The following is an 11,413-nucleotide window of genomic DNA, read 5'->3' as shown; positions in this document are numbered from 1 at the left end:
GGGGGGGGGGGGCGCGGAATAATTGCTAACTGAAAATACCTTGTTGCAATTTCCCCTAGGTTAGGGTGTTCAGCAGTTCCTGTTGCTGAATGGGAAAGAATTGTAAAGCATCCTGTCCCCAAACAGGATGTGTAAGATAAATGTGATTATTCAATAGTGCATGGATGAACTCATTGTGGAAGCATTCAAGCACAGGTTAACCAACCAGGATGTCAGATTATCAAGGTCTGATTTGAAACTGTATCAGAAGAACGAGGAAAGTAATCATTCTGAATATGGGTTGCTTGTTTTTTTTCCATGGAAGCTTTCTGGGGAAAATATCATCCCCTTGAATTCCAGACAAGGAAGTTGATGCTTTTTAGGAGAAGTGTTTCTTGTTCCATTCTACTTAGAAGAACCTTCCCTCCAGCCTTTTTCAGTGTCTTCTCCATAGCTGCTGCAGATTGAAAGGCCCAGAACCTGAGGTGATCACAGGTGGTCACCTGTGATCCTGCTGGAATCGAGTCTTCAGAAAAATTGTCCTTGCTTGTTCCCCCCATCCAGTACCCAGCAGTGTGGAAACTGGTGCAGAAGTTTCCTCTCTGCCACCTCTTCCTGCAGGCTGACTGGCCTTAGACAAGAGAGCTAACCCTTCCCTTCTACCCTATCCTCTGAGGGCTGCAAACGAAGGAAAAAATGCCTAAAACGACTCACACCAGGATAAATGTGTTCTTGAGCACAGTTGTACTTGTCTGAGTAACCTCACTGGCCCTTAATATTGACTGGTGTTTTTATGGGAGGGAGAGGGAGGCGGGAGGCATTTGTGAGATTTAGCAGAGGAGCCTGAAATGGTCACTTATGTCAGCAGTGTTGTCTTACACCAGCTGCAGTTGATTTCTGGCCTGCAGGAACTGTTTCTGTGGTAGCTCTGGAGTTCCTGTGCAGGTGTCTGCTGTGGGTTTTGCAGCCTCAGCAGTGGGACAGCGAAGTCCTCAGGATGTCTTCATGCAAAGAGAAAGTCTTCCTTTCTGCTGCTGCACCCATTCTGACCCAGCCTCACCGAAGGCTGAATTCTCTCCTTTTGCAAAGCCAGCATATTGCTTCATTTCCTGTCAACAGAGGAGTGTTCTGATCAGGGCAAGTCTTTAGTTTTGAAATTTGTTGGTGGAAATGAAAGACATCTAAGCATCTGCTGGGAAGAGGACATTGAGTAAGCAGTTAGAAGTGTCCTTTTTGACCCCTGTTATGTTTGGGGTTGGAAGACGTGCTCAGGTTCAGGAGTATTAGTGCTGTTTCTACCTTTATCTTCTCTCCTGGTTAGTCCTTCAAACCATTTAATCATAATATTGTAGCTGGTCCAGCGGAATTTGTTAAGTTGCAAAAGAGGAGCAGCAGAAAGTAAATAAAATGCCAAAATCGACAAAGCAAAGTCTGTGAAACTGTGAAAGGTAAGTTTGTCCAGTGCAGGCTGACTAAAGGAAGACAGACGTATATGCATAGCTCATGATTACAAAGATATCTTTTTTTTTTTTTTTGCAGGCATTATTACAGGAAAACCAGATACAGGTATCTGAATGTTTTTATACCCAACTTACTCTGAAATGCTAGACTAAAACAAATGATATGCCAGGCAAGGAAACACTGATTTAATCATTTTGGGGACAAGACTGTTTTGCATCAGGAATCACCTGAATCCTCTTGAAGGCCTGTATCATCATGCTCAGAAATACAGTAGTCAGCTGAGAAAGGATGTTTGCTGAGTTCACCTCTGCATTTTTTCAAAAATAACCACCTGGTAGCATAGGGTATTTTTTAGAGGAGTGTAGTCTGCATATTCAACACCTTGGATTTGATGTATCCTTAAGTAGTTAAAGTATGATGCAACTTATCTTTCTGAATGCATCTTGACTAACAACAGAGGTTACTCCAAACATAGTGAAGAATTTGAGCTGATGCTATGAGAGTAAGGCCACTGCTGCTCAGGAGAGTTTGTCATGTAAGAGATGGACAGATTAACTGGAACTGCAAGAGGAAGGAAATGTGTTGGTCACGTTGAATTTTTATCTGTTTTCCTTCTTACCTATTACAAGATAGAAAAGTAAGTGAATGCTTCTGAAAAATGTGAGTAAATGGCTGGAAATGGGAAGATAAGCCTGTTCACATCCAAGAAAAGTTAAGTTGTTGGGAGATGTACAAGAGAACCTTTAGAGAGGCAGCAGAGGCCAAAATGAGTGAGGTAGGAATGTATTTCCTTTCTTAGACTGGAAATGAAAGGAGGGTTTTGTGCAAGGTGCAGAAGCAGTTTGATGGAGTAGCAGCTAGGGGAGGGCAGCATGTTTATTTTCAAGGGTGTTGCAAGCTGAGGTACAGTGCTGTCCCTGCGTGGAGGGAGGGAGAAAGGCTGGTGCTAAATGAAGCAGGGTTTTTTGCTGGATAGATTTTTACTGGTTAAGTTTGAGGTGGAAGTGAGTCAGAAGAAACTTGCTCTTTTTTTATCCATGTAGCAATGTATAATATTACAGAAAACGGTGAGAAGCTGGTCAGCTCACACATTTAACGCAGAGACACAAAGTACTTGGTGTTCAAGGAACTGATCAAAAGTTTTCTGCCTTTCTTACTCTGTTCTTTCTGCTCCTGGAGAGATGGTGTGAAGAAGAATTGCAGACCATTTTTATTTGTAGAAATGTAAGTCTTTTTGCCACAGGTAGAAGATTGCTATCCCTTTTAATTATCTGAATCTGTTTATCCATCTCTTTAAAACAAATTTGCTGAAAATTGTTAGCACTCTGCTTTCCATCAGTCTGCAGTAGATGAAAGTCTTGTAAACCTTGTGCCCTTTGTATAGCTGGGAAATAAAATTAATTTATTCTCAAACAAGGTTTCCCAATTTTACATAAATGACCCAGTGTAAACGTGTTTGGTTTTGAAAAAATATATAGCTGAATATTTTTTCCAAAACACCCGAATCTACTTAGCAATTGATATTCATTGAATAGATTTTTCTCTTTTTAGCCAGTAAATTAGTAAGTTACTTTCACTTTTTATCCTGTAAAAAGTGAAGTTAGGCCCCTAGATGTTGTCACAAAAAGGAGGATATGGTCAAAATGGTGTGGATGTGCTCAGGTGGTGTGAAAGGGTCTCCTCCTGCCATCTAGTGGCATGAAAAACCTCTCCACTCCTCTGCTTAATTCATAATCTTATGGGTTCTTATGTCTGACCCTTTTTAGTCCGATTACTGTGATATCCACACATTGGTCATTTATCCCACATACCCCCCTTCTCGTGAGTTCTGAGCTTTGTCAGCAGAACTAGATGTGATAATCCTCAACTACCCTAAATTTAAGATGATGAGCAGTTGCTTCTTCCCATCTTTTTCACAAAACAAGATTTTTTTTTTTTTTTTTTGTCCTTGCTTTGGCACCTCATGAATAAGTCCTTGTTCCTTGCCTGACTTTCTGTATTCTATTTTGAATGCCTTTTGAGTGCACAGCTCTTAAATTCCTGTGGCTGTTTCCCTATGTAATACCCTTGGAGTGGAAGAAATACTTAAATGCTCAGAAGTCTTTCTTTGACACTGAAAACACTGGAAGATACTGTCCACAGAGGCAGAGAAAATGTTGGCTGTTGAATGCATCTCCAAAACCTGGCAGAAGATGGGTGGGTTCCTGAGGGAGCTCTACAGAGTTACTGTATTTCAGAATGGTTAAACAGATTCCTAAAACTCACTGGTATTCCCTTTCCCTGTTCAGTGATCTGCTTCTTGACAGGCAGCTACCCTTGCCACCTTTCACAATCCCCAGACTGTGCTTCGCTTATAAAAATATGTGGCTCTGCCTAGATATGTTACAGCTCCACACTGGTGGGAGTGGATGAAAACAGAGACCATTCATCCCAGACAGAATCCTCATTCATGGGTCAAGCTGGAAGGGAGTAGGGCTCCCACCTCAAAAAGTTAATTGGAGCCTATACGTAATTAAAACTGTAGTTCTCACTTTCCTAAGTAATTTAGCCTGGAATCTTTGCAAGATGTAGGTCCACAGCCCCCATTTTCTCAAAGACCTGTAGTGTAAGGGTAACAAAAATAGTGAAGGCTGTAGAATGGCCAACAGAGCCTTGCAGAAGAAACTGTTGAAAATAATGTCGAAATTGTGTGGTGGGGTTTTTTAATACATAAAGTACTTTGAATGAAAAAGGTCAGAGAAGGCCAGCTATAAAAACAGATGAGAGTGATTAGCCTTTTTTTTCTATAAGAAAAGCTGTATTTTTGAGCTTCTCTGTGTAAGTATACATTATAATGATTAAAGCTATCTGCTGGCTGGATTCCATCTCAGCTGGAGAATTTTCTTGATGTTTCTTTTACAGTGGTAACAGTATAATACTTCAGAAAAATAACTTTTTTCCTGTCATGTGGGATCCCTACTGTGCCCTCTTAATTTTAAATTATCCACTGACTGTTCCATTCAGTTATTTATAATGTGAAAAAAAGTAATTTTATGCCTTTTACTCAAAATGAATCTAGAAATAAACCTCTTAACCTCTACATTATCACTTCCTTCAGCGTTTTTTGGTTATAATTACAGCAATAAGTAGCTTGGAATTTTAACTATGAGGGGCTTGGGTGTATTATTTGAAGAAGAGAAGGTTTCTAAAAATTTCAGTCTTTATTTAGAAAACTGGCAAGTTGCCAAAAGCAAAAGCATTGCCACCAAATTAAATTAATGGTCTGTTAAAACCATTTGGGCTAGCAAGAGGGACAGTGGCATAGTGTTCGTTGCTGAAGCCAGGTTTGTGCTACTTCCAGCTGCATCTCCTCCCGTGGAAGAAGTTTGAGGAAGGTCTTACATGACACTTCTGCAAGGTCAACCCTTGTGAGATGGAGTGTAATCCCCTTACAAAGAATAAAAATGAAATGTTCCCTCCCGTTTTTAACTTGAAAAAAATGGCAAATTTAAAACCACAATTCTGGAATTAGATCTTGGATTGACCTAACCTGGGTAAGGAGGCTGAGGCTGGTAATTTTGCTCAGAGTCTGGAGTTGGAAGTTGTTCTTTATTTATTGAATATGCCAGTATCTGTGTGCCATCCAAGGCTGTGAAATGTAAGTAAGGGTGGTTGGCAGGTGAAGGACTCTGCTTTGTGAGGAGCAGCCAGCTGCTTATATCCTGCTCATTTCTTCCACAACAGTGGCATATGATAAAGTTTCACCTAAACTGCACACTTGGGCAGAGGCTGGGCTCACACTTACGTTGTAGTGGCAGATCAACAGCCCCCAAAAATAGGTTGCTAGAAGCAGGTTCAGCACCTGTGTTCTTCAGGGCGCCCCCAGCCCTCTGCTATAGACGGGAACTGAAGTAACATGGTCTAGATCAAAGAATCCCATCCATTTCCAGTCCTTTCCATGTCATCTTGTTATGCAGATTTTTTTCATTCCACTTGTTCCTACAAAGATTTTTTCCCTTGTAACTGGCCCTATGCCGCAACCTACTTGTGACTCTGAAGGTGATTGCTTTGAAGACTGCTCCAAGGTGACTTCCTTTATTTCAGTAGGCATAGAGCATGCATCCAGTGCCAGTTTCTTCAGTTCTGCCAATTTTCTTTCTTTAAAAATGTGCTTCCATGCTGGTAAAAACATTCAAGCCTGTGAGTACTATCTTGGTGATCAAATCTTTGTATGAGCTTTAAGAAAAAAAAAAAAAGGAAGTTTCTACTTTTTCTTTCTCCCGTATCAGTTGTCTTTAGGACAAGTCATGCCCAACATGGCAAATTAAACGGGTTGGGAGTGGGGTGGGTGTGTTCTAGCCTTGCATACTTCATTGCAAGGCCACAGGAGAAAGCGAAGCAGCGATACAGACTGAAAAATAGCACCTGGGATGTGAAGTTCAGTCCCATCCTGGGGCAGCTAACTGCATCTTCCAACCTTTTCCAAGATTTATCTTACAACCTCATAGGATCTGTCTGGGCTGTTTGCTCCTGCTCTTCCTACAGGAAGGCTGTCCCACTCCTGTGCTCCAGGGGTTACAAATCTTCTAAGCTGTTGCCTGAATTTCTTCTTGGCTAGTTTATATTCATTTGATCTTGTGCCGATACTGTTCTCTATTTAGTTATTTCCCTTCACATTGTACTTAACCCCTTAAGGCATTCACAACAACTAGTTAATACTTACTCTGCCTTTATTTTGGTAAATTTGTTTAAGGAGGCTCTTGTCTTCTTTAGGACAGACTGTGACACTCACCTACCCTGTTCTTGCACATTTACCTTTCAGTTAATTTTTCATATAACAGGAGATAATATATATTCCTTTAACAGACACATGCTTTTCCAGATGGGGTCTTAACAGGGTTTGTATGGGGACATTAACAGGAAAATGCCTTCCCTGCTACAGCCTCCTGTAGATCCTGTCATCAGCTGTTGTACGTAGTCTCATCAGATATTTCCAATAGAGAAGGTTTTGATACTCTAAATTCTGTTCTGTTTCTACTATGCCATTTTATAGACCATTCAGTTGTTCCTGTATGAAATCCTTGTTGTCCTCTATTAATTCTGAGTTTGTATCTTTGACAAATACTAGCCTATTTTTATTTTGTCTTTAACAGACATTTAATTCTTCAAATTCTTTTCTTCCCATTTTGTTGATACCACTGGAACTGGAGTTGCTGCAATTTTGCAAGATGTCTGGCTGAAAGCCTCCTGCCACTCGTTGTTCCTGGCAGTTCATTGTATTGTTAGTAGTCATTCCTAAAACACTATAGAGGAACATCCTTGTCACTGAGTTGGTGCATTTTATTGCTCCTGCTATGTAGTTACTGTAAAATAACCCATAGGCAATCCAAAGAATTTTGCTGGGGTTTCTAGCATATCTTTGTCCTTTACAAAGCTTGTTTAAGAAGGTATCATACTTATTTTACAGTCTTGACAAACTGTTCATCTGTCCATCACAAACCGCACAGGAATGGTGGGTGTCAGGGTGGATGTCCTGACAGCCTATTCCCAGCCCAGCTCACAGAGGGAGGAATGGTTCTGGAGAGGGAGTGTTGTGCCCTGCTTCCCACCACCGTCGCTCACCAACCCACCTCTGAGTGCATCCTGCTCCAGGACACCCCCTCCCACCCCTGGCCACAGGCACAGGCTGGGAGATGTCCAGCCCTGTTGAGGAGCATGGGGAATGCAGATCCCCACAAAATACTGACAAAGGGACCAGCAGAAAGAATAGAGGACAACACATACAAGGCAACTCCCTTCCATTTCAGTGCTGGGGGCAACAGCAGCATAAGAACGTGCAGTTGTTTGCAAAGTGGAGATAAAAGGCACAAGCTAGGGAGAAGGTGTTGATGGTAGTAATGGGCTGGCATGGAGAGAGGGGGGGTAAAGGATGTTTAGGGTTTTGTTTCGTTTTAATTTAAGTAGGTGTGGGCAGGGTGATTGGTGGGCATCACCCTTAGAAGCTTAACAAGAACGTTCTTCATGGACGCCTTGCAAAAATTCTTGCCATACATTGCTGTTTCAGCAGACTTCATAGCAGCATCAGTTCAAACAGGAGTCAAATTTTTATTGGGGCTGTGCTTGCAAGGTGTTTCTCCCTATTGTGCTGTGGGCTGTGATTTAAAGGCATTTATTCCTGTTCATGGCCATAGCTGATGAGGAGCGAAGCAATCTCTGATTACTTTGCAGGTTTGCAGGTTGACAGGATGTGAGGTCATGGGCAGAAACTGAAATAAGGAGGCTCCTTCTGAACATCAGGAAACGTGTTTTCACTGTGAGGGTGACCAAGCACTGGCACAGGTTGCCCAGAGAGGTTATGGAGTCTCTATCCTTGGAGATCTTCAAAAGCCATATGGGTGTAGTGCTGGACAACTTGGCTCTAGGTGGCCCTGCCTGGGCAGAGGGTTTGGAGCAGATGACCTTGAGATCTCTTCCCACCCCAACCATCCTGTGATACCCTGAAGTTCAAAGCATGGCTTCAGGCACTCCATTTGTTACTCAGCAGTAAAACAAGCAGATCAGCCAGGGTCGGTACATCTGCAGTTGCCAGACTACTGGCAGGGAAATGAGGCAGTAATGGTGAGTATTTCTGTTTGTCCAACAGAAAGCTGTGCATTTCTGCATTGTTATTTAGCAATACTAATTGTGGACTGCAAGGCACTAGAGTCTTAAGGTTTGGGGGTTTTCCCTGTTGGTGACAGCACCGTTCTGGTTATTACAGTCAATTTATTTATAAGAGGACAAAAATAATGAGGATAACAAATCTATGTTTGAAGACTAAGAAGGTTTTAGCTACAGTTATGAAGATATTGAGACCTTTACTGGATAGTTACGGTATTTAGGTGTCCCTTTGCTTAGTTACTTATTGCCCTCAGCAGAGATCAGATGAGAACCCAGGTCTCCCAGGCTACTTGATTGACTATGAGGCAATATTAATCCTCTAAAAAGAGAAAAAAGTACAATTCACAGTTGTTAAAGTGACCTAGTTGATATCGTGATGCAGTCGGTATTGTCAAGGGGCTTAAGCATGGAAGATGGAGTCTAGGGGCAGTATTAGAAGCTGCTGTTCTCTAATAGAGTTGCAATTTGAAGTGGGATGCTGTGAAAGTCTGATCTCTTAGAGGTTGCTAAACACGACAATTTTCCAGCCTACCTATTAAAGTGTCTGCAATTCCCTGTGAAAGGTGCCCTAATAAAGCAAATAAGATTGCATGCAGGCATACTGTTTCTTGGCAGCACTTTCCTTCTGAAATGAATTTAGCAGATCTGAATTTCATAGTCTAGTCAAAAGTAACCAGCTCTGAATGTAATTAAAAAGTAGATCTGCTTGTGGTAGTTCAGCTTCCTTATACCTGCTGAAATAAAAACTTGCATGATCTGAGCCTCAGGGCTCCAGATTAGCTGTAAAACCCACTTCTCCATATTAATTCCACTATCAAAACATGAATAATACGTAGGTGCTGGTGGCTAGCATAGAGAGGTTTTCATGCTTCAATATTTGGGGAGATCTTGGATGAGGGTTAATTCATCATGGGTGTTAAGGAGGCTGCATGTGCTGCTTCTTCCCCCTGTTACTCCTGCATGATGCTCCTTCTCATTTACTCGCAACTGGCTCCCTGGCCCCCTTGCATCCCAAGCCCTGATAAACCCAGCATTGCTCCCAATGCTGTGTAAGAGCAGCGTGACGAGGGTGCTCATATTGATAAGCAAATGATGTATTGCCATACTTCAACACCTGACTAGAAGAACCACCTTTGCAGAGCCAGAGGATAATGTAGTAATTATGTCAATTCTGTTTTCTTTATCTTCTAAGGCTATTTTTGTTAGGTGGTTAATAGCAGTAGATTTATGATGAGCAGGAACTGTGCAGTAAGGCCAGGATTTTGATAGTGATTTCCTAACAAATCTGAGCAGCAGAATTTAGATAGCCAGCTCTCTTTGGTGGGTATTGTGACAGTTTAAACAAAATTATTCTGAGATAATGCTACTCTGTCCTCCTATGGCTTTCCACACTGTGTAAGAAATGAGACAATTCTGGAGTGATGTTTTAAGTATCAGGAAATTTCTGTGAAGAGGTTGGGTTCCTGGTTACTGCGGAGCAGAGGAACCAAAAGGGGGGTGGGAGACAATAAAGAGATGAGACAAGTGCAGGAGAGCCTGCAGTCCCTGTGTTAAGAGGCTGTGTGCACTACGCTGGCAACATCAAGGCTTGGCTAATCCCTGCATTCTTCCTCCTACCCTTGGCTGCCCTGGGGAAGGTCTGAGAGGTGTGATCTGGCAGCAACTCTGAAGCGTCTTGGATCAAATAACTTTTGGGGACACAGCATGGGACTCTGAGTCCCGGGGGCACATGGGGTGGAATTCCCATTTAACAAGCTTTGTAAAAGTGAGTAGGTCCACATGAAAGAGGTTAGGGTCCCATTGGGTTAGTCTGTCTCAGCAGGCACAGACTGCAGGTATTTTCTACAGCTTGTCTCTTTCCCTGCCATGCTTGCACAGTCTAATTGAGCTGTGGTCATCAGGAAGCCTTTCCTAGAAGCAGCCCATGTCATCATACCTGCTAAGACCCTAACTGCACTGCTTTTACTTGCTGCAGCTCCTTCCTTTGCTTGGGGTCTGTCTGCGGTGGCTGTGCTGCTGGAGCGGGGCAGGCAGGTGAAGCTGCAGAGCAAGTGGGAGTGGAGAGCAAGACAGGCGGCCAGGCAGAGGCACAGCTGTAAGACCTAGAGACAAGTAGTGGCCAGTGGTAACAGATTGTTCCTTTGGAGGGAAGCGCTCACAGGCTCTGATTCTGGGGAGCAATCCACAAGTTGGCCTTGGGACATTCACCTTTTAAATGAGAATCACTGTCACCATCCCTCCTCCTTCCTACTGCCCTGATGCAGACACAGTGGCATGTCTGTAGGACAGAACAGGGCAGGTAAGTCATAAGAAGGGAAAGGCAAAGCCCCGAACATGGTCTTTCACCAAAACTTCTGCTCCTGGCTCAGTGAGCAGCTATTCATGCAGCAAGAAGCTCCATGGGAGCGTGCTAGGCAGCAGGAGCAAGGTGATCAGGTCTCTTTGGATACATCTGCAATGGCCAAAAGCACCCTTGGGGCCACCTGTGAGAGCAGCTCTGCCTACAACAGCTTTTGACAGCTTCAAAGCATGATAGGAGCTGCTGCTGCAGAGCACAGCCTGCCTGCCACAGCCCACCCACTAGTCCACATCCTGTGAGATGCCTGTGCAGCTGGGCCACCCGCACCCATACAGGCAGGAGTCAGCAAAAACAGACAAGGTTATCTTTAGCAGAGTATTTTTTTTGGCCATTCCCAGTGTCTGCATGTTCACCCTTAGGGCAGTAACGGTGGTGAGAGGGCCCCAACGCTGCTCTGGTTTCCTAAGTTGGCTTTGTGAAATCTTACTTGTGCTTCATTTCTGTCCAGAAGGCCGGCATTGATTAAATACAGTTAAAACCACTGCATAAATTGGACATGGTAGTATTTTCCTCTGTTGTTTTTGTGGAAATATATGTTTGGCTTGACTTGTGCTTCTATATAGAGAGCAATGTACAGAAGCATACTGGAATTTATTTCCAAGAGTAGAAATCCTGTGTCGGGTTTTCCAAGGCCATTTTGAAATTAAGACATATTGCATGTGCTTTTCATATCTGGTTGGATTCCAGAATAAAAGGACACACACACACCCCCATCATGTGCATTCCCTATACAATTATCTTTTTGATTTTTCTGTATCAGAATCATAGATCTTACAGACCAACAGCCGCTGGTGGTGCAACGATAGCAGGACCGCAAGGGCCAAGTGCATGTGCAATATCCCCTGCTCAGGTGAGCACAGTTTCTACAGGTAGTGCTGTGGTGGGCTGCCCTCCATATTCCAGTTGCAAACAGATTAGCACAGGTTGGTTACAACTGTATCTTTAAAAAACAAAGCAGAACAACATTCAAGCCCA

The sequence above is a fragment of the Athene cunicularia genome (genome assembly GCF_003259725.1).
Source record: "Athene cunicularia isolate RWA chromosome 1 unlocalized genomic scaffold, athCun1 chr1_part2, whole genome shotgun sequence".
In the NCBI taxonomy this organism is placed as follows: domain Eukaryota; kingdom Metazoa; phylum Chordata; class Aves; order Strigiformes; family Strigidae; genus Athene; species Athene cunicularia.
The sequence above is the reverse complement of the archived record's forward strand: the minus strand, read 5'-3'. Positions refer to the sequence as shown.